Below are 21,375 nucleotides of genomic sequence, written 5' to 3'. Positions count from 1 at the left end.
GTTATTTAAATATTCACAAACTGACGTCTTTCATAATACAAGTAGATAGGAGCAGCAGTACTTGCATGGCTGGAAATATCTGCCTGGGGACAGAACCAAACTGACTTCCTTAAATGAACTCAGTGAAGGATCTTTCTTTAGATTAATACTGCGTATCGTCCTTTTCTGCGATCCACAATATGATATAACATCAGAAAGACCTGTGAAGTAATAGGTGAAAAAACTGCTTATTCACATAAATGAAGAATGCATCCATGCACAAGTACACAGATGTTTTAGAAAGAGTATCCTCTACTACACCAAGGTCACAGCTGTAATAGATGGCACTGGACTCAAGGGCCGGAATGGCCCCATTAAAAGCCCGCCCTTGGGAGGTCTGAAGTATCATATCCCTCTTAACTGTCACTGCCCTCATGTAGGACGGATGTGATCCTATCTAATAAGTGGTTATGCTGGGATTCCTGAGGTTCATGTTAACGCAGCTTGTTTTATGTTCGATCACCATCTGGCAGACTTGTAAAATTGTAGAATTAGCGCTTTAGGTGAGTGCACATGAGTGAAGTGTCTTATAATGAAACTGCCCACATTAATGGCATGCCAGGACAGAAGACGACCAAATACATGCATGGAATTGTATATGAGAAAAAGTATAAAAGATGCATTGCAGATATCAAAGCAGAAATGGTGCTGCGGCTCTTGCAAACATGGATTTGGACATGGAAAGAGATAAACGAAAAGGGAGGGATAAACTAAAAAGAGAGGGAGGGTTTTTGCACTGGTGAGTATTATACAAAACACCCACATCATGGCAGTCTGTAGAGACTCAACTCACAGTACAGGAGGAGGAAAGATCGAGAGGAGAGACCAGAGAGATAATGCTTGTAACTTCCTGTTCTCCATTTAAATATAATCAGAGCATTTATACAGAACATACACAGCAAAAACAAAAACACACTTGGAGGGACCATGAAGCACGGTGAGTCACTATTCATTTTACATTTATTGTTGGTATCGGATTATTTGAAATGTTGTGGTTTTCCTTCTTCTGTTTCACTGTAAAAAACTAACCTTATTACTCTATTATTATTATTATTATCATTATTATAAAATTGTTTTACAGAAAAAGTATATAAACATCCTTGACATCCAAGACACATGCTTAGAAAAAAATGCATAAGAACTTACATTCTCTGAAAACAAGTTTACCCTATATTAGTATTTTTTTAAAACATAAATCTAATGGTAACGCTTTACAATGATGTTTAATTTTTTTAGCATTAGTTATATACATTGGTAACACTTTATAAGGTTTCATTAGTTAACATTAGTTAATGTATTAACTAACATTAACTAACAATAAGCAATACATTTGTTACAGTATTTATTCATCTTTGTTAATGTTAATTAATAAAAATAAAGCTTTTCAGTGTCTGTTCATGTTAGTTCGCAGTGCATTAACTAATGTTAACGAATATAACCTTTGATTTTAATAATGTAGTAAATGTTGAAATTAATATCAACTAAGATTAATAAATGCTGTAGCGGTATTGTTCATTCTTAGTTCATGTTAACTAAAAGTACTTAACTAATGTTAATTAATGAACCTTATTGTAAAGTGTTACCAATACATTCATTAACATGAACAAAAAAATGAACACTTCAACTTTTACACATCTTCTAATTTTACAACACTTCTAATTTACTAATTAGTTATTCCACTGTGAACTAACATGAATATATATTTTTTATTAAGTAACATTATCAAAGGTTCATAAATGCTGTAAAATAATCTAGTGTGTTTTTATTTATAATGAAACACAATGTGTGTAATATTTAATAATAATATTGAATTGTAATACGGTACAACGGGGCTAAAGGCACATCCTAAGAACAATTTGCTATTAACTACTCTAATTGCAGAAAAAGATATGTTTTTATTGAAAATTGATGGAGCAACAGATTTTGTGTGAAATGAATCATAAAAGTGGTTCATTTTGTTTAAAAAACGTATAAATGTATGAGGTGGCAAGCTGAGCCTGTTACCCCACACATGGGGCAAAAGGCACACATTATTTTTACAAATAGTTTATCTAAAATAATATGTTTTGAAATAATGTCTAAGTTAAGTTGTTCACTTTAGCAATGTTTGCACTGTTTGGTTTATTTTGATAAATATACTGGAAAAAAAAATATATACTTAAAATATGTTTAAAAATATAGAAACAAAATTATTTTAAAAAGCATTGAATGAGATCCCATAATGGAAATGTTATTTGCAAGGAACATGTACCTGAACCTGGATCGAACTAGCTGAGCTCATGAGCAAAACCTCTAGGAGACACAAACTGATTGAACAAAATGTGATCAGTGACCACAGAGCCTGCAATGAATTATGTCAGAAAAGCACTCTTACATAACAGATTTATTTTTGTCTCCATGTTATGCCATTTTTATCTCCTTACACCGTCAAGAGTTATTGTTAGTTATAGGTTCCCATAAATGTTGGTTTTACCATACAAACTTGACTGTTAAAATGTCATGAACCAAACTGGCATTATCGTTTAACTTTGGCAAATGTTCATTAGAAGGTTAAAACTCTGTGATGATGATGATGATGATGATGATGATGATGATGATGATGATAACATGACATAAAAAAGACAAAAAAGCATGCCTCATCCTGTTTCCCAGGTTTCAAAGAAACTGCAGACTGGGGGAAGGTAATACTGTCTAAACAGAATAACAATGTGAACACAAGAGCCTGTTACATGCCAAGACAAGTTCAGATAATACACAAGTACTTGAAGACGTGTGGGAGTACAGGATCTTTTTACTTCAAGCCAGTTCATTTATTATGAGTCTTTGAGCTCAGGGAAGGCAGAGAAACAGATACATAGATTTACTGTCAGAGGAAGATTTTAACAGGACATCTGTACAGGCAAGTTTTCAGAAAGTGGGTGTGTGAATGCAAAGTTCAAAGACATGGCTTATGTTCATACACACAAGAAAAGAGGACAGAAATGTCAAAGTAGGTGGACCATAGTGAAGTAGGGTGGACATGCAGCGCCCTAATACGAATAGCCTAATTGTGATATTAAATGACTATATACATCGGCTAATGTATAGCTGCACAATTAACTAATTAATTAATTATAACAAAAAGCACATAGTTCAATTGTAAATTTACCATACAGTAATATGGATCTCTGCAGGACTTCAGGTCTCTCTGCAGCATCAATAAATTATAAACTAATGCTTCACTGAGCACCGTTTACTCAGTTATTTAGGTCAGTGACATGACGGTATAAAGATAGATATCTTATTTTCACTTTTTAAATAAAATGGTAAAAAAAAAAATCCCACCATCCTATGACAATTCTGAAAGTAACCATGACACAAGCTTACTGTTGTTACAAATGCAACATCAACGTGCATCTGATTGATAGATAAACGACAGTTTGCTTAGCAGCATTAACAACTAGTCAAAGAGGGCAAGCTTTCAACTGAACCATTTTAAACCATTTTAAACACTTACGTTATGTTCATGCGCATTTAACTCAACTGCTAAGTTAATGTATTAAGCTGAACCTTAAGCTATGATCCATGTCAGGGGTAGCCAGAATTACTTTAAAAAGAGCTATAGAAAAGTAAATATAAAATGGGTCATTCCATGTCAAATCAAACAAATTTTGAAAAAAAAAATATTTTGTTAATATTTTTTCCGAAGAAAGACAAACATAAATAGTGACCAAAGCCAGATTATTAAGTATCATGATTGTATATTGACTGAGTAATTCACTATTTTGTAGAGGGTGGTCAAAATTACAATTTTCACCTGAGATTTGGAGCCAAATTACAGAGGGGTAAAATTGACTTTATAAAGATGGCAGGATCCTTATTTTATTTTTACACAGAGATTGGTAGGTCTATTATTTAAATCCGTTGACTTTAGCAATCTTTGTTGCATTATTTGCCAATGGTGAAAGTTCAAAAATGGGAAAAAGCACTTCTTGTGCCCCAAGTTTGCATGCCTGTAACTCAAAAAGTATTAATGATATATTAATATCCTTTTAGATGCTGGTTTTAAATAAAAATTTATTTTAGTATCTTCACCCCAGTTAAGGCCCTATATGGTTCAATCCCAGAGATATGGAGGATCTTAATGCGGCTCTATGAGTAAATTGGTCAATTTTACACATTTGCAGTGGTCAAAAACCAAATGTAGGTCTCTTTGCATACAGCGGATAATTGTTTCTTTTAAGAGGTAAATCTGAACATCAAATAATGTTGAAACTAGAACAGTATTTCGTTTTTTCTAATTGCATAGAATATACCTGTCTGAGATAAATATTGTTTTTCCAAAGTTTGCATGCCTCTCACTCAAAAAATATTAAGTTATCTCAATTGGATTTTAGATTCTGGTTCTTAAACTTTTCCTTTGAAATCTTCTTTTTCAAGGCCCTAAGTGGTTCAAGCCAATATATATGGAGATATCAGTGTTCAATTTGTTGAATTTTACCCATTTTCAATAGTGAAAAACCAAATATGGTTCACTTTGCACACAGCTGATACTTATTGTATTTAAAGGGGAATGTCTAAAGACTAAATAATGTTGAAACTAGAAATGTATCTTGTTTACCTCTATCAAAACAATTGCATACAACATACCCGTTAAACTCCCTGTAATTCAAAACCTAGATGGAATTTGCATGCAAATATTTTTGCCCGTTATCGCTGGTGTGATTGTCAGTCTTTGCTTTTCCACAACAGACTGAGGCGGCCTTGTGCATTGCTTTCAGCTAACAAAGAAAAATACAACAATTTTCTAGTGTTATGTTGGGGCATTCTTCAGCTCTTCCTCAAACTTTTCAACACACAGCCGGCCTCAGATAGCTTTAAATTAATTTACAAATCATAAAAAACGCTATCTTTGCCTAAAGTCTGATTGGGGCAAGACAGATGTTTGGGGAGAGCTCAGCCAACCTCTGCCCATGCCTAGATTCGGCCCCGATCATGACTGTGTCAAGGTCAATAAGTCTCTTCAAATATAAGATAATTTGACCTTGTTATGAAAAGGCAAATTAGTTCAGGTTTTAAAATATCATGTGGTGCGCCTCCACAAAAATGTGATATTTATAAATTAATAATTCATTAGGGATCTCTTCTCAGCATCTAAACTTGCCTTATTTGGCCTTCTCCTTGGGTTTCCATGTTTTATGAGGACATTCCATAGACATTTCTATAGTGTACAAACTGTGTATTCTATCCCTTAACAATCACAAAAAAAAAACGTTCTGCATTTTTACATTGCTTAGTATTATTTACAATACTGTTGCTGTTTTCCTCATGGGGACAGAAAAAAAATCCCCACAAGGACAAGGCTATCATATATTGCCATATTTGTGGGAACATTTTGTCCCCATAACGTAGGGTACACCTGAACCACACAAACAAGCACCAAAGCTGTGTGAAACTTGAGACTGTGTCCTAACTGTATAAACAACACTTTCTGTTTCCTTGTTTTTTACGACCTCTCTGCATGTGGGAGGAACAGTTGGTGTACGACTTCATTCTGAATAGACAAGTTTATCATCAGGTTTTAACAGAGTCAGTTATTGTTCAGTTTGCTGGAAGGCCAAGACGTTTCACTCCCTTATCCTCATGCCAGACATATTCGGCAAAAGATCTTTTAAACACCTGTTTCCCTCCAAAAAAAGATCAATAACTCAAGATGGTATGCAGCTCTTCCCAGTTAAACTGTTTTCGACAATCTTGTGTCAACTAGACAGACGGTTAGAGCACATTATGATCTCATGAATGATTTTGTTCCAGTTTGGCACCTCAGAGTATTCAAAACATTCAGAGGTATCAGAGCTGGCCTTTCATATGTACACAGAGTTAATGCTTTGAAGAGAGAGACATGTTCTTTCCTGCCTCCAGAAATTACTCATGTGTGCTTATGAAATCTTGTGTGGGTGAGAGATGCAGTCGAGGTGTGGAGCACTGGCAATGAATAAGGTGTCATGAGTGACGTTCTTTTTTAAGAATTAAAGGGTGTTTTTGGATCTAAACACTCATCTGTTGCAACACTGACACTTGTTTTGGTACCAGCAGCTTCACAAATAGAAAAAAAAATTCTTTAGAAAAACAATCTACTATACCTTGATATATTTTTTGCTCAAAACAAGCATTTTAAACATCCATCTGAAAAATACATATATTGCAATGTATATCCTCTTGATTATTCACTGAACATGTCATTTTAAATGTAGAGTTGTATCTGATAACAAGGACAACAGGAAACTCTAAAAATCAAGCATTGTACGTATAAGTATGTGTTAACTACCCACATGCAAGATTTTAGGGGAAAATATATTGGTGGTTTTGTAAAAGAAAAAGAAAAGATTTCACAAAATGTATTTTAGAGCTGTCAAAGTTAAATGTCAATATTTTATAACACATTTACCACTTTTTATATATTAAAAAGCCATAGTTCTTAACAGTACGAACTATGGCTTTTATGGCCATTAAGTTTTGTGTTGGTAATTCTTTTGAAAGAAGTCTCTTATGCTCAATGAGACTGCATTTATTTGAAAATCACAGAAAAAAATGTAATATTGTAAAATCTTATTACAATTTAAAATAACTTTTTTTCAATACATTTTAAAGTGGAATTTATTCCTGTGATGGCAAGCTGAATTTTCAGTAGCCATTAATCCAGTCTTCAGTGTCACATGATCCTCCAGAAATATTGAAAAGAAATGTTGAAAACAGATAATATTTTCATTAAAAACTAATATTTATTTCTTCTCTGACACGGCATAAATGCATTTACACAGGAATTAAAATCGCGGGATATAATACTTTAAACATTACTATTTTAAAACTACAGTTTTAACAGTGTTATAAAATGAGTTTTATGCCTCTAGCTCTTCGAGAAATAAAACTCGAGACAAATAAAAATACGGAATTTTAAATAAATTTCCTCTTCATGCTATATCTCGCTTTCTTACTAATGCCGTTTACTTTTCATATAATCAACATAGATGAAATTAAAAACTAATATTATATATTTTAAACATAAATATTAAACTAAATGCATTTTCTTTAATGACTACAACACATAGTATAGCTCAGAGAAAATTAATGTCGGAGCGGATTTGAGCGAACGCCGTTTTACCGGTGAGCATGTGGGGGAGGGGTGCGATGTTCGATTTTCTTTTTTTAACAGTCTTCGAATAATAATCAAATAATTCCCAGCGATCATCGAATATTATTTTTGCTTGAAATGCCCATGCCTATTACACACGTCGACGACTTGTCCCTTTTTGGCTGACATGTTTTTAATTTGGCTAAAACAATATGGAACTAGGCCTGTATGTTTTGTCTCCCGCTTCTTGATTCTCCCACCGCTAGAGCTGACAGGTGTGCTTTTGATTTTCATGACCAGAGCCGACCCTCCCTATATGCAAACTAAGCGGCTGCTTAGGGCCCCGCCGCCACTAGGGGGCCCCAAAACTATGGTCTGACCACAGACCCTGACCGTGACCTGTAACTCACGGTACATTCGCATCACATGTTAACTCAGCGGTAGAGTTACTCACGGGACACTGCACTTATTCTCAATCACAAAAGTTTATTATTTGCATTTGCTTTAAAGCCTTGTCCGTTAAACATTTCATTTGCGTGCTGCTCTGACATGCGTTTTTTTTCTGTGCACGTACACACTAAAAACCTGTCAAACAGCACCCGATTACTGGACTGCAAATTCTGTCAAATACACACATGGTTTACATAAACACAGTTGGTTATGTCTAAAGTGTAAGTAATCAGTTGTGTCTGTCACTTTTTTAGAAGCGGGACAGCAGATAATATACATGGATAGTTAAAGGGATAGTTCACCCAAATATTATATTATAAACGTATTATTAACTCACTCTACATGTATCAATTTCTTTTTTCTGCTAGACACAAAATAGGAAATTATGAAGAATGTGGGTCCAAACGTTGGCAGGTCCCCATTGACTTCCATATAGGAAAAGAAAAAACTATGTAAATCATCAATGTTGTCTATCAAATGTTTGGTTACACACATTCATCAAAATATCTTCTTTTGTGTTCAGCAGTAGAAAGAAATTGATACATGGAGAGTGAGAAAATGACAGAATTTTCATGGGTGAACTACCCCTTTAATGTTAATACATTTATTATTGTTACAGGTCCATCTGATTCTGATCTGTTCATTTTATGTCTTATTTTAGTATTTAATTTAATATTGTCCGTTTTGTAATTATTATTTTTTTTATATAAGAAAATACTGTTTATCTAAAGTTATTTATCTAATTGTTTTGCACATTTGCACACAATTTTTTTTTATACCAAAATCAGGTTTGCTGGTTTATTTAGTACACCACATTGAGTATACCACTTAGTACTGTAAGACTTTGAATATAAGACCTGGCCACTCTTGTGGGTTTGCTACTGTTACAATTTGAAACCCGTAGAAGGGTAAAAACATGCCAGGCACACATTGATGCAAGCAACACAGCTCCAATTAATAAAATTGATAAAGGGTGAGTTCTGTAGTCTGCCAATAATCAATCATTGACAATAGTCAATCATATTGGTGTGCAGAACCATGGGCCCCCAAATAAAATTCTGCTTAGGGCCCCATAAAGGCTTGGGCCGGCCCTGGTCATGACAATGACGTAGTTTACAGCAGCACAAATCCGCATTCATTCACACTGAACCAAAACAGAGTCGCCTTTGATACTAGGGACTGTGGTTGGTCAGACCCATCATATTTTTAGTCTGCTTTTATGCAGTATTGCGTCTTTACACAGAATTCTGGTTTCACAGAGCCGCTTTAGAGCACCCTTAAAGGGACATTGTGTAGGAATTTCTCCCATCTAGCAGTGAAATTGTATTTTGCATTCAAACGAATTTTGCTGTCCAGCGCCTCGCTTTTTCAAATTCGGGTTGTATCTACGGTAGCCGTTATGTACCAAAAAGCTATGACATGATGTCTTCTAATAGCACTTCGTCGAGTTTTCCTTCAGGTGAACAGGTTTGTTATTTCAAACAAACTGCAACTTGACACAACGAACAAAAGAACGTTAGAGTATGAATTACTGACTGACTTGCCGGGGCAGTGACAAGCGCATCTCACTGCTCTGCTCCTCTGTTTCTGCTGCTTTCAGTTACGTGACGCTGGCTCTGAACGAAAACGCGTTGTGGAAACGCGTTGGCCTAGTACTTTTTGACCCTCTCTACTATTATAGTTTTTCAAGATGGAGGAACGACATGGAAGCCTCCGTGGACCGACCCGTCACATGTATATAAAGGTAATAAATTCTTCGTTTACGAGGATAAGTCAGATAATTCAGAGGTATTTGTACACCATTGAGGACATATTGATGAATAAAAATATTGATTTTAGATAATAAAATACCTAATGATTTCCATTACACGAGAGTAGATGTTAAAACTTGCTGATTTGTACTCGACATTCGCCAAGATAAGCACCAACTAAGACGTAGCTTTACAGTAACCTATTGTAGCAATGTTCAGGGAAGAAGGAGGCGGGAACCGGCGAACATTCAAATAAACTTTATTAAAATAAAACAAACCAAACTAAAATACCGCCAGCAGCCCCTCGCGGACGACTGCTGGATTACCTAAAATAAACATAACGGCCAGCAGCCCCTCGCGGACGACTGCTGGCAAAATAAAACACAAATACAAAACCAAAACTCAACTAAAATACAGGCCTTTTCCTCTCTCGATCATCAACGTCGTCGCTCCTCCTTTATGCTTCCGCTCCTCCGTGAGAGATGCGAGACCGGTGTGCTTCACAGGTGTTGCTCATTAGCAATCACACCACCGGCCTCGCGCCGTTCTCTCACGTCCCTCGGCCGTCCTGTTCGCCACACCTATGCTTCTCCATCCATTACGCTTCTTTCCAAATGGTGATGTGAATCTCCTTCTGTCTGGTGTTAATAGCTGCAGTGTATTTGCACACACAACGGCTGCAACCACAGTGCGGTCCACTCATGACAACCGTCTGGATTGAGTAGAGTAGGGGACATCTCTAGGGTCTTCAAGTGGGCACCTTCCATCCTCAGTGTTTCGTCGACTAGCCCACGACACCTCAAGAGGGCTCGACAGTGACTCTGGCGTCCCAGAGTCACCCCCCCCCCCCGTCCCCCACTCAACTCAGCCCAGCTTACTGACCTTTACATCCCTCCTGCTGCTGAGGCTGCTCCTTTGACTAAGGCTGTCGAGCCCCACTGCGGACGTTAAAGTGGTCAGTGGCAACGGTTCCGTATGGCATACTACCCAATATCTGTCCAAACACCAATCCTCATTCACGCAAAATGCACAGGAACGTAATAACTGTAATTACTATGCAAACTATACAAATAAACCAACAGACTTATCAAATTTTCAAGAATTTTTCGAAACCGTAGCAATGCTGCCTGTACACAGCCAGCCAGACTCTTTCCGTCTCAACCACAGCCAGTTGCTGCTCCTCTCTGCTGCTTCAGATAAGTTCTTTACTGTGCGACGCAACTAATGGCCACTGAATCTGACGCCTCTGAGGAACCGGGTTGTGGAGTGTGCCACAAATCCTCGACAACCCACTTCCACTGGATAAACCCGGACTCTCCATCCTCGCTGTTCTGCTTCAGTGGCCAGCTGAGCATACCGCAGTTTCTTCCTCTCATATGCCTCATCTACAGCATCCTCCCATGGCACTGTTAACTCTATCAGTTGAACAATGCGTGCTGATCCAGACCACAAAACAATATCTGGTCGTAGGTTAGTGGTGGCAATCTCAGCTGGAAAAATAAGCCGTTGATCAAGATCAGCCAGCATTTTCCAGTCCCTAGCAGCTTCCAGTTGTCCCGAGCGAGAATTGGTTTTAACACCTTTTCTTGGTGGTTGCTCGCCTGGGCGGAGGAATATTGTCTTCTGTGTGTAATGTTTTGCTAGAACAGGTGGCAATTTATTGGTCATGTTACGCTTGTCTTCCAATGCTAAAGCCAAACATCGGAGTACTTGGTCATGGCGCCCGTCAAGTAAACCGACCTTGGCTAAGAGCCACCTTACATCCTGTCAAAATGTGCCTTAATGTGGCAGGTGATGAACACAAAGGACAAGAGGGATCCTCTCCTACCCAGAGGTTTAGGTTCTGTGGTGATGGGAGAACATCATATGTTGACCTGATAAGGAAACTGATCCTACTCTCTTCCATTGACCAAAGGTCTTGCCAGCCCATCTTGCGTTGTTGCACACTCTCCCATCTCATCCACTCTCCCTGCTTGGCCTGGGAAATGGCCTTTATACATCTCATCCTCTCCTCCTGCTTTCGCACCTCGTTGACTACGAGCTTCCTCCTTTGAGCAGGGGCTGCCATGTGCCATTTAGGAGGAGCTAAACTGAGGCCAAAACCCCCTCTTCCATGCTGTACCTGCCCCAGGATATCACCAATTTGAAGGGCAGTCTTTGCGTCTTCCACAGATTTTTTTGCTGACCACTTTCTACCAGTTTTTAACACAGGTGCTGCCTCCCTTACACATTTGTTGCGTGACTCTACTAAGGTAATTTCCAGTCTGACCTTGGCGCACTTAAACTCCTCAGTTAAAGCAGAGACTGGCAGCTGCAATATTCCTTTGCTATAAAGTCCCACTCTGCTGAGGCAGCGTGGAACTCCCAACCATTTCCTGATATATGAACTTATTAACGCTTCCAGCTTATCCACTGTTGTCAAAGAAACCTTGTACACAGTTCAGTGGCCACAGCAACCTCGTCAGTAGACCAAACTGAAAGCACCAGAGTTTTAGTTTCCCTGGTAAAGCGCAGCTGTTTATGCTCTTCAACCCTTCCACTGCTTGTCGTCTAACTTCTCCCACTCGAATTGTGTCCTTTAGATCCCCATCGTACCATCTCCCAAGACTCTTCACTGACTTCTCAGAAACTGTTGGTATTGCCTCACCATTAATGAAGAATGTTTTATCTACCACCTTGCCTTTAATTATCGAGATGCTCCTTGATTTAGAGGGCTTAAATTGCATTCATGCCCATTCATTGTTATCGGTTAACTTACCCAATAACCGATTAGTGCAGGCTACTGTTGTAGTCATGGTTGTCATGTCATCCATGTATGCTCTGATTGGTGGTAGTCGCATCCCAGAAGCCAAGCGCTCTCCTCCTACTACCCATTTTGATGCCCTAATGATTACTTCCATTGCCATGGTAAAAGCCAGTAGAGAAATTGTGCATCCTGCCATTATTCCAACCTCTAAGCATTGCCATGTAGCGCTGAATTCTGGAGTTGAGAAACTAAATTGCAAATCTCCAAAATAGGCTTTCACTAAATTTGTTATCGACATCGGTACCCTGAAAAAATCAAATGCTGCCCAAAGAAGCTCATTAGGCACTGAACCATATGCATTAGCCAAATCCAGGAATTTCACATGGAGCTCCTTCCTCTCCTTTTTAGCTGATTGAATTCGTTGCCAGATAACATTGATGTGTTCTAAGCATCCTGAGAACCCTGTAATGCCCTCCTTTTGAGCTGAAGTGTCAATATAGCCATTCTTTAATAAAAAAACTACACATTGTCCCTTTAACTCGGCTGTGTAAAGATGTGTTTACATTCACTTTTAAACAATATAATGATTAAAAGTATTTGTTTTTTAAACAACAACTTTGTATTCAATTAACTTTTAAACAGTAGTGCAAATGAATGTAAAAACAGCTCAATTACAGCTCACTGACCAACTGATTTGGACAATTATATCTAATTATATCTTTCAACATGGGGAGTGCTCTGGTGGTCTCAGATACATCAGTGATCATGATGTCTAAGATCAGCTGCCTGTTTTGCTGTTACCATAGGTTCATGAGGGTCACTACCAAAATCTTTAAAAAGAAATGGAAATACGGTATTGTACTGTCTCTATCTGTCAGGGCTCGTTCAGAGAAGAGAACATATCTGTAAATATTTCATGAAAATGACATGGAGCATATATTTTCCAGATACACTGGGCTCTAAAACTACTTTTGGATGGATTCCAGAGGCATCTAAGCTTTCATGGATTATTTGATGGTACCAGGAGCCAGACAACAGAGATCAATCAGAGACAAGAGTCTAGATGCTTGATGACATCTGATCACTTTTCCAAAGAGAATTGGAGCCTAGGAAAGCAGAAATATAATAACCATCTTTGCATTCTTTAATCTTCATCTTTTCTTATTCTTATTGCAAGTAGTATTATAAGGATCTATTTTACTTTTTTTTTTTAAATCCATTGGATATCAATTTGGAATCTTCTAATTATCTTTAATTATCCGTCACCCTTTGCAAGTTTGTTGATAAAATACTTTGAAGATGCTAATTAGATGATGCTCCCATTCTGTCTAATTGGATGGCTCTTTTTGAAATAATAAATCAAGGGGTCAAGGGTTGACTGGTTACCGTTAGCACTTTCTGGTAGATATCATAACTACACCATCTGGGGTGCGTTTCCCGAAAGCATCGTCAGCCAACTATGGTTGCAAGTTCCATTGTTATCAACATACGTCAATGATTTGGCGTTTCCCAAAACCATAGTTCCAAAGAACATTCGCAAACAGTGTCACCAACTTATGTGGTTTGAACTACCGCTCTCGAGCTGTGGTTAATAGTTTCAATGACATGTGGACTTATATAGATCATGCTCTTAGGCACAATAAGCATGCTAATATTGAGTACATTCTTCATTTTATTTAAATATATATGCATTTTAATATATATATTTTAGGGTGTCAACAATCAATGGTATTTTTGAAGAGTGCATATTAAATGTGCAAGGGAACCCCAGACTATGATGTATGAGGAAACCCGCAATGAATCAAACGAATAAAATAAAGCAAAAAGGCATGAAAAAAAAACAGCGAAGTAGTCATTAGCTGCCATGTTCATTACAGCAGCATCTTGGAGATCTCGAATAGATAATCAGCAGAAGTTTTTACTCCAACTGCATGTGACTTTAATATCGACAGTCCTATATTGTTGAACCAGTGTAGTTCAAACAACAGAGGTGAGACCATGTTACTACAGTTTTCAGGAAACAGTCGTGACTAGTTGGTTAGTCCAATGCCGTAGAGTATATGGTAGTTAATCAGTGGGTTATACAGTATGCTAAACACACCCCTGGTTGTAATGAGCAGAATATACTGTACAGTTAGAAGTTCAGCATTGGTCAAAAATACTAAAACCCATCATTTTCTCTGTACATACATTACATTTAATTCATATTGTACTGCACATTTATATTTTCAGTTTAGTTGTTTTTTGTTTTATCATTTTAATTTGCGAAAATATTATACATTGCTAGTTCTAATCTTAATCTTAATCTTTTTGAATAGTTTAGCTAATGATAACTTTATGATTCATAATTACAATGGTTACATTTTCAGTGCTGCTGTTGGCAACAGTTTTGGCTTGTTTAGTAGACTGAGCTGACTTTCACTTTATCCAACCTACACACCCTCATTTAACTCCAAATTTCAACTCCCCCTCCACCATTCTCTCCACTCTTTATTCCTGCATTTCATCAGTCTCCTACACACCTTTATCCAAAACAGCCAAGGTTCAAGGGCAATGGAAGAGGAGGCCCTAATCAAGACCACTCTATGATTTAACCCACCATCATTCTTTTCCTTTATTTCACACCACATGTGGTGAGAAATAGGGTCAAATTAAGCTGCCACCTATTTTTTACTTATTGTGTAGTATTATCAGTGCAGTGGTGGTTATAATAGAGCATTACAGCTCTTAGAAAAAAAAACTGATTAAAAAAAGACAAATCAATCAAGACATGAGCATTATCGAAAAACTATTTAAATGTAAAACTAAAATAACGATTATGATAATAATGATACACATTATTTAGTAATTATTTTGCAATGTAGAGGGTTGTATTGAGTGAGTTATTCAATGATTTCACAATATCTTTGAATTTTCTTCATTTTGAGGGCTTAACAAATATTGATATGCAATTAACAGCAATTTTTTTATCATTTGACAGCTGTCACTTTTATTGAAGCCCATTTCTGCCACATAAGACATAAAAAAAATTGTGCTTTGGTACCTTAATTATTACATAAAAAGATAAATAGCCAAAATTATGAGATAAAAAGTAAAAAGTGCACACTAATTCATAATGACAACCCTCTACCATGCGAGTAAGTCACTCGCATATGTGACTAAATCTTCACTCTGGGCGACTTTTTACTCGCCAGTGTGCGTTAGACGCTAAGTAAGTTAGACGCTAAAAATGTACACAATAAGTCCATTGTACCAAATTATTAGTTTTAATGTAAGTACATAGTACTTAAAGCACTTAATATAAAGTGAGACTGAAAGCTGAATGTCGAACAATATCTTAAGCATCATCCCCAGTCCTAAGTTCAGTTAAAATGATGAATATGCATTCATACATGGTTACCAAGTTTTAGTTATAATTACTAAAGTTCTATCATCAAATGGTGCTTGATTATCATAATATCATATAACATCAATATAATGCTTGATTGACTGATGTTAAAAGTGTACGTTCAGATATTTAAAAAGCTGTGACATTTTACAAAGATAATCTGATTTGGTGTAATCTCATATATATAAATATATATATATATATATATATATATATATATATATATATATATATATATATATATATATATATATATCAGTCTGGCGAGTAACTAAAAAATGTACTAGCCACTGGCGATTATATTGTCATAATAATTATGATTTAAGTTAATTAATTTATTCTATACTTTTTTTTTTATTTACCAAAGAATTTTTTTTTTTTTTTGTGAAAATGATGTTCCATGGTAATTGGAAAATAATATCAGACTCCAAGTTCGGTGCAAAAAGTTATTAGAATTAGGAGAAAGAGTAAGAGCTATTTCTCATAGAAAATGGCAGTCATTTATTTCTCATCCGCACAATTATACATGAACTCCAACTTTCAAAGGAAGGCGTATGACTTAAGCACTCTAAGTGGTCGGCGTGCATAAGAGAGTGGTCAGAAAGTGCTGTGAGGGTGTTGGAGAGGACTCTGAGTGATGCTGGAGGAGGAGATCTCCTTCCTTTTGAATTATTCACTCCATCACTGTAATTCATCTGCCTTCATGTCGAGAGTTCTTATTTCAAGAGTGCATTTACTCTCAACTGCTCCAGATGTGGCTGCACATGGGATGGGGTGTGTGTGTGTGTGTGTGTGTGTGTGTGTGTGTGTGTGTGTGTGTGTGTGTGTGTGTGTGTGTGTGTGTGTGTGTGTGTGTGTGTGTGTGTGTGTGTGTGTGTGTGTGTGTGTGTGTGTGTGTGTGTGTGTGTGTGTGTGTGTGTGTGTTTGTGCTACTCTCAGCCAAATTTAAGAATTAATAGAAATACCCTGCTAAAATTTTTCTCTCTCTGTAACCCACTTTTATGTACAACTCAATTACTTCTCTCAGGACTCAGATCTCAGATCATCCAGCATGAGATAAGTGCACTGCCGGAGTGTATATTAAAGAAGGTAATGCCCCGAATTTAAAACCATCAAAAATCCTTTATTTATAGTTGCTATGGTGACTTGGTGAGTTGCATGTTGAATACATAATGCATTTTAGTATGAAATTGTCCAATTCCAAGTTCCAACAGACTTTCTGTACTATTTACAAGGTCAGAGTTGCATTGTAAAATTATTGGATTGGTGAAGATAATTTGTTTGACTCTTCACTAAGTTCCACAATCTTAGTTAGACAAGTATGAGAAATTCCTATAGAAAGGGGATGGAGATTTCCGTGAACAGCATGATTTTCAGTCAAATATGTTCAATATGTTCACAATATGTTAGCGTGGTCAAAATTGGTCGGATATTCTTACATGGGCTGGAATTTATGTACAAGTGAAATGAAATATGAACTAACAATAACAATTATTTACACCATTTATTCATTTTGGTTAATGTTAATCAATATAATATTGTTAATTTTTAATTCATGTTTGGACTCAATACATAAACCAATGTTCATTAATACAACTTGCATGTAAACATTTATGTAGAAATCAGTATTACCTATATAAATAAATGCAATAAAAGTATGAAAAGTATGAAAAGCATGAAACCTAAATTGTAAAGTGTTACAGAAAAAGTGTAAGACTGTGACTTCACAAAACACAGGTCCAGTGAAATTAGAAAAGATTCATTTGATAGCAAATAAAATAGATAACATAAGCAAGTAAACAGTATGATTTATGACCAGGAGAGTTTACCAAAAAATGAAATATCATCCTTTACAAAGATAACATTTTGAAGAATCTTGATAACCAAACAGTTTTGGTAACCACTGATAAATTTCATCAAAATATATTGTATTCTGCTGAAGAAAGTCAGACATACAGTTTTGGAACGATATAAGCTAATTTTTTCAATTTTTTGGGTGAATTATCATTTTCAGACCGACTGTATCAGACATTTTGGGTCGCAGTCCTGCAGTATGACTGTTCCTATCACGGCCATCGGCCATTTTGTGTGGTAAACATTTCCAAAAAAGCACAAAACAAAATATCAGACTGGTGGATAGCACAGTTTTAAAAAGTATCTGCTGCATTATGGGGCAAAAAAACAAAAACATCTATAGAATATAAAACGGACTAAAAAACACACTCTAATGCCTTTTATACCAGTTACTGATTACACACAAATTGCTAAATGAACATTGTTGGATGTGTAAAAGCTTGGGACACTGTGATGGGCTTAGCTCCAGATGGTTATTGTGCTCAGATTTTTCCTGATTAGGAATGATAAGATCACATCTGCTGGTGGACAGAGAAAGAGAAAGAGATAGCTAACAAGACTTTTCCCCACAGACCCTTAGCAGCTGCACACAATATACCACCAATTAAGTCTCCCTGTCTAGATGAATGGACAGCAAATACATCCAACGTCTTTAAACATGCATGATAACACTAGTTTATTACATAAACAGATGAAATGGAGAATCGGTATGTATTTTGAGCCCAAAACCTGCTTATTAACCATCTGAAAATATTTACCTGAGCCTCATTCTATATGTAACAGGTTAAATTTCAAAATTGTGTAATGAACCGAATGAATTCATAGTGAAATTAAGTTCAGCTGATTCAGCTAATTAGCACATGTGCTCATACAGAGCGCAGGAAGAAAAGCAGCATTGTTGTGATTGAGAAACATTATTCCCACGGGACACTCCCGTCTGGCTGCACTCCAGTATTGACACTATATCCAGATCCTTTCTAGAATTCATATAAAAAACGGTCATAAAAAAAACATTTTTTATTAACCTTCTGGTGCTGTTCGTGGTGCGGTTGCTTCATCGGAATGGTACGAAACTTGTTAAAGGTTTTGGCACTTGCTTGTGTGAACACAAAAAAGGTTCAATTGAAAAGGTTAAATGGTAGTGGAAAAAATAGCCATACTTGTATTGTTCACAGTCAAAAATGAATAGGGATTGGAATTGATAAGATTTTATCAATATCAATGCCACTGACGATTCTGCTTATCGATCCGATTCTTAAAGATTCTCTTATCAATTCCTGGTAGCACTTTGTGGGAAAAGTGGTTTTATTTGTTTTAAAGCTTGAGTAAGCAAACTGAATAATAAATAAAATTTACAAAATAAAATAAAAAATCTTCTGTAAACACAAGCATACAGGCCAGAAAATCTTCCTTCTAATATAGAATTAAAACTATTCTCGAGAAAAACAGGGAAGGAATAGTTATACATAATACAGTGTTTCCGTAGAATATGCTTGTTATTTGTAAGACGCCAGTGATATTTAGCACTACATTACCCTGTTCAACGGAGGTTACGGTGCTGCTAGCTTGGGTAGTTGTACGCAGCGGATCAAAAACATGGCATTCCTGTAATTTAGAACCATGGGTAGATATAAGTTTAAGCATGTTGCTTGTATTTGCACCCTTACACAAAATAACAGCCTTGCAGTTATTGCAAACGGCATCATTTTCATACTCATTTAGTAAAATAAAGCCAAGCTTTAGATAGTCTCTTCCTCTCCATGATTCCCTCCTTTGCTCAAATCTCTTTAACGTCATGATCAAGCCCTGAAAAGTGAAGCCAAAGCGTCTCGATTACCCCTCGTTGACTGATCATAGTTTAGGTCATAAACCCCGCTTCCCCATGTTATTCAATGGGACGTGAGACCAAATAAACAATTAAATTACACTTTAATTTACTGTAGTTTTTATCACACTGATGTAATTTCAAGTGTTTGTTTTTAAAACAAGTTTGCTTTTATTTAGTTATTTGACGCTATAAAAACTGTTCTGTGACGTCATGATTGACAGGTTCTCTGAGCGAAGTAGTCACTGAAGCACCAACAGACTTCAGGATCTTCCGAGGACTGAGGAGATTGTATTTACTTTATTTTAACAAGCCTCTTGTCGTACTGCAATCAACAGACATCAAAATAGGAGAAAAATTGCAGAAATTAGGAACAGAGCAGACATAGGCCACTTAAAAAAAGGTGCAAGGACTGGGAGAATGCATTCGGCGAGAGTGAGGGCGTGGCGTTGATTTCGCGGCTTTACTTCCTGCTCACTACTGCGCAGGTCTGGTCCAGAGATCGCTACTGCGCAGACTCAAGTCCCAAGATGTCAGCGCTATATCGGGACACTGGCGGTGTGGGACACACCCAGCTTAGGACACCATTAGTATGCCAGTAGTATGCCTGATCTAAATCTGTTCTCACGATAACTACATGGTTCTTTTAATAACAAAATGTGTACAACATATTGCACTGATTATTACGATAAAAATAATGACATCATTATAATTGCATTACAAATTGCTGCAAATACGTTAAGGCAGTATAAGCTCAGGTAAAGCTCAGCTAGCATGCTCATCAGGTAGCTGCATGCTATGCTACTATGTAACCTAACTAAAAAACACTAAGAACGAGAAATGTTTAAATTCACAATCTATAGCTTCGGTTATATACTAGTATATGAAACATATGAGTTAAAAGACATTAATGACTCGGTATAACGCAGTTCAAACGTCTTCTATAATAAAGTGATTTTGTCTGATTTGTAACCAGGCACTAAAGCGATTACCCATAAAACGTGCTTTGAACCAATCGGATTGCTTGGTTCCTAAGCTGGGATCCAACACTTCAGTGGGACCCAACACTTCATCACAGCGGCATCACTTCTCACCAATAAAAGAGAGCGAAGGGGAGTAGTCCATCTTTTTTTACAGTCTATGGTCATGATGAACAGATGCGTAGGACGGTGTGCTATGGTGCCCGATACAGGACAAAAGGGGCAGTTGTGAGTTAGCGGTTTGTATATATGGCTGGGATTCGGAGCAGGAGCATCGATAAGAGGACTCGTTAACATCGAGGGCATACAATAATGATGGTTCATAAAACTTAAAACCAGTTTTCGAGTTGAACAGGTTTTCAATTCCCATCCCTAAAAATGTCCGCATTGGAAATGAATGGGGGGCGATTTGCATCTATTGAAAACGTTTTGTAGTGCGCACAAAGCTTTTTTAAATATCAACCTCAAATTTGGAACACAGCTTGTTTAGATTTATGGCTTTAGATTTTCTCACAGTTTCAGAGTAAAATATGTTTTGGAAAATATATATTTCATATTAAAAACAATTGTGCATTTTAATAAAATAAAAATTGTATAACTTTTTTCAAGTTCACTTTTTTCACTTCCACAGTATTCTGCCAAGTGTTGTCTTTAAGAAGAGAAAAAGAGACAAAACTTAAGTCTGTGCTCTAAAGCATTCAAGATTTATGACAGTTTAAGTAGGAAATTAAATTTTCAGGTCCATGCTCAAAAAGTGATTAAATGGGTTATACCTACTGAATAAATATAATTTAGTACTATAAAATCCCCTAAATATACTAAATATTAAATAAAAAACATTATCGAACTAAAATATAGTACAATCATTTAATTTAAATAAAACAAAATTTAGTCAATTTTGACCGACATGCGAACAGATTAAATTAATAGTTTAAAACGATGCACCTAGTGTGTAAACACGTTTATACATTGTACTTATATAAAAATACCTGCATAAAATTACAAATTATTTCTGTAATTACATCTATAATTACGCAGCTGTCTATAGAGCTACGTCTTAGCCAACCCTTAAACACCATACCACAAAAACTAACACTTACCCATATCCCACCTCAATACGCTTATTTCACGCAGCCGTTATTTTGAAATCGAAAGCGAGGCTCCGGTGGGAAGAACCCCGGAAGTAAAGATAAACAATAAATTAATATTCTTAACAATACAGATGCAAGTC

General features: G+C 36.5%; 1 protein-coding gene across 3 annotated transcripts in view; it reads left to right on the top strand.

Annotated features, from left to right (window-relative positions):
* Window positions 1-415: 415 nt before the first annotated feature.
* lzts1 (leucine zipper, putative tumor suppressor 1) overlaps window positions 416-21,375 on the top strand; it is a 31,768-nt gene continuing 10,808 nt past the window's right edge. Inside the window, exons 1-2 of one of the 3 annotated variants that reach the window (XM_077224146.1) lie at window positions 809-976; window positions 2,692-2,720. The gene's annotated coding sequence lies outside the window, so the exon portion shown is untranslated. Of the gene's footprint in view, window positions 977-2,691; window positions 2,721-16,291; window positions 16,575-21,375 lie in introns of those variants that run through there. The other 2 variants (XM_077224144.1, XM_077224147.1) reach the window with 2 other exon arrangements.

The sequence above is a fragment of the Siphateles boraxobius genome, unplaced genomic scaffold (assembly GCF_051911475.1).
Source record: "Siphateles boraxobius isolate OS27281-9 unplaced genomic scaffold, OSU_SipBor_1 9, whole genome shotgun sequence".
NCBI lineage: Eukaryota > Metazoa > Chordata > Actinopteri > Cypriniformes > Leuciscidae > Siphateles > Siphateles boraxobius.
The sequence above is the reverse complement of the archived record's forward strand: the minus strand, read 5'-3'. Positions and strand labels throughout refer to the sequence as shown.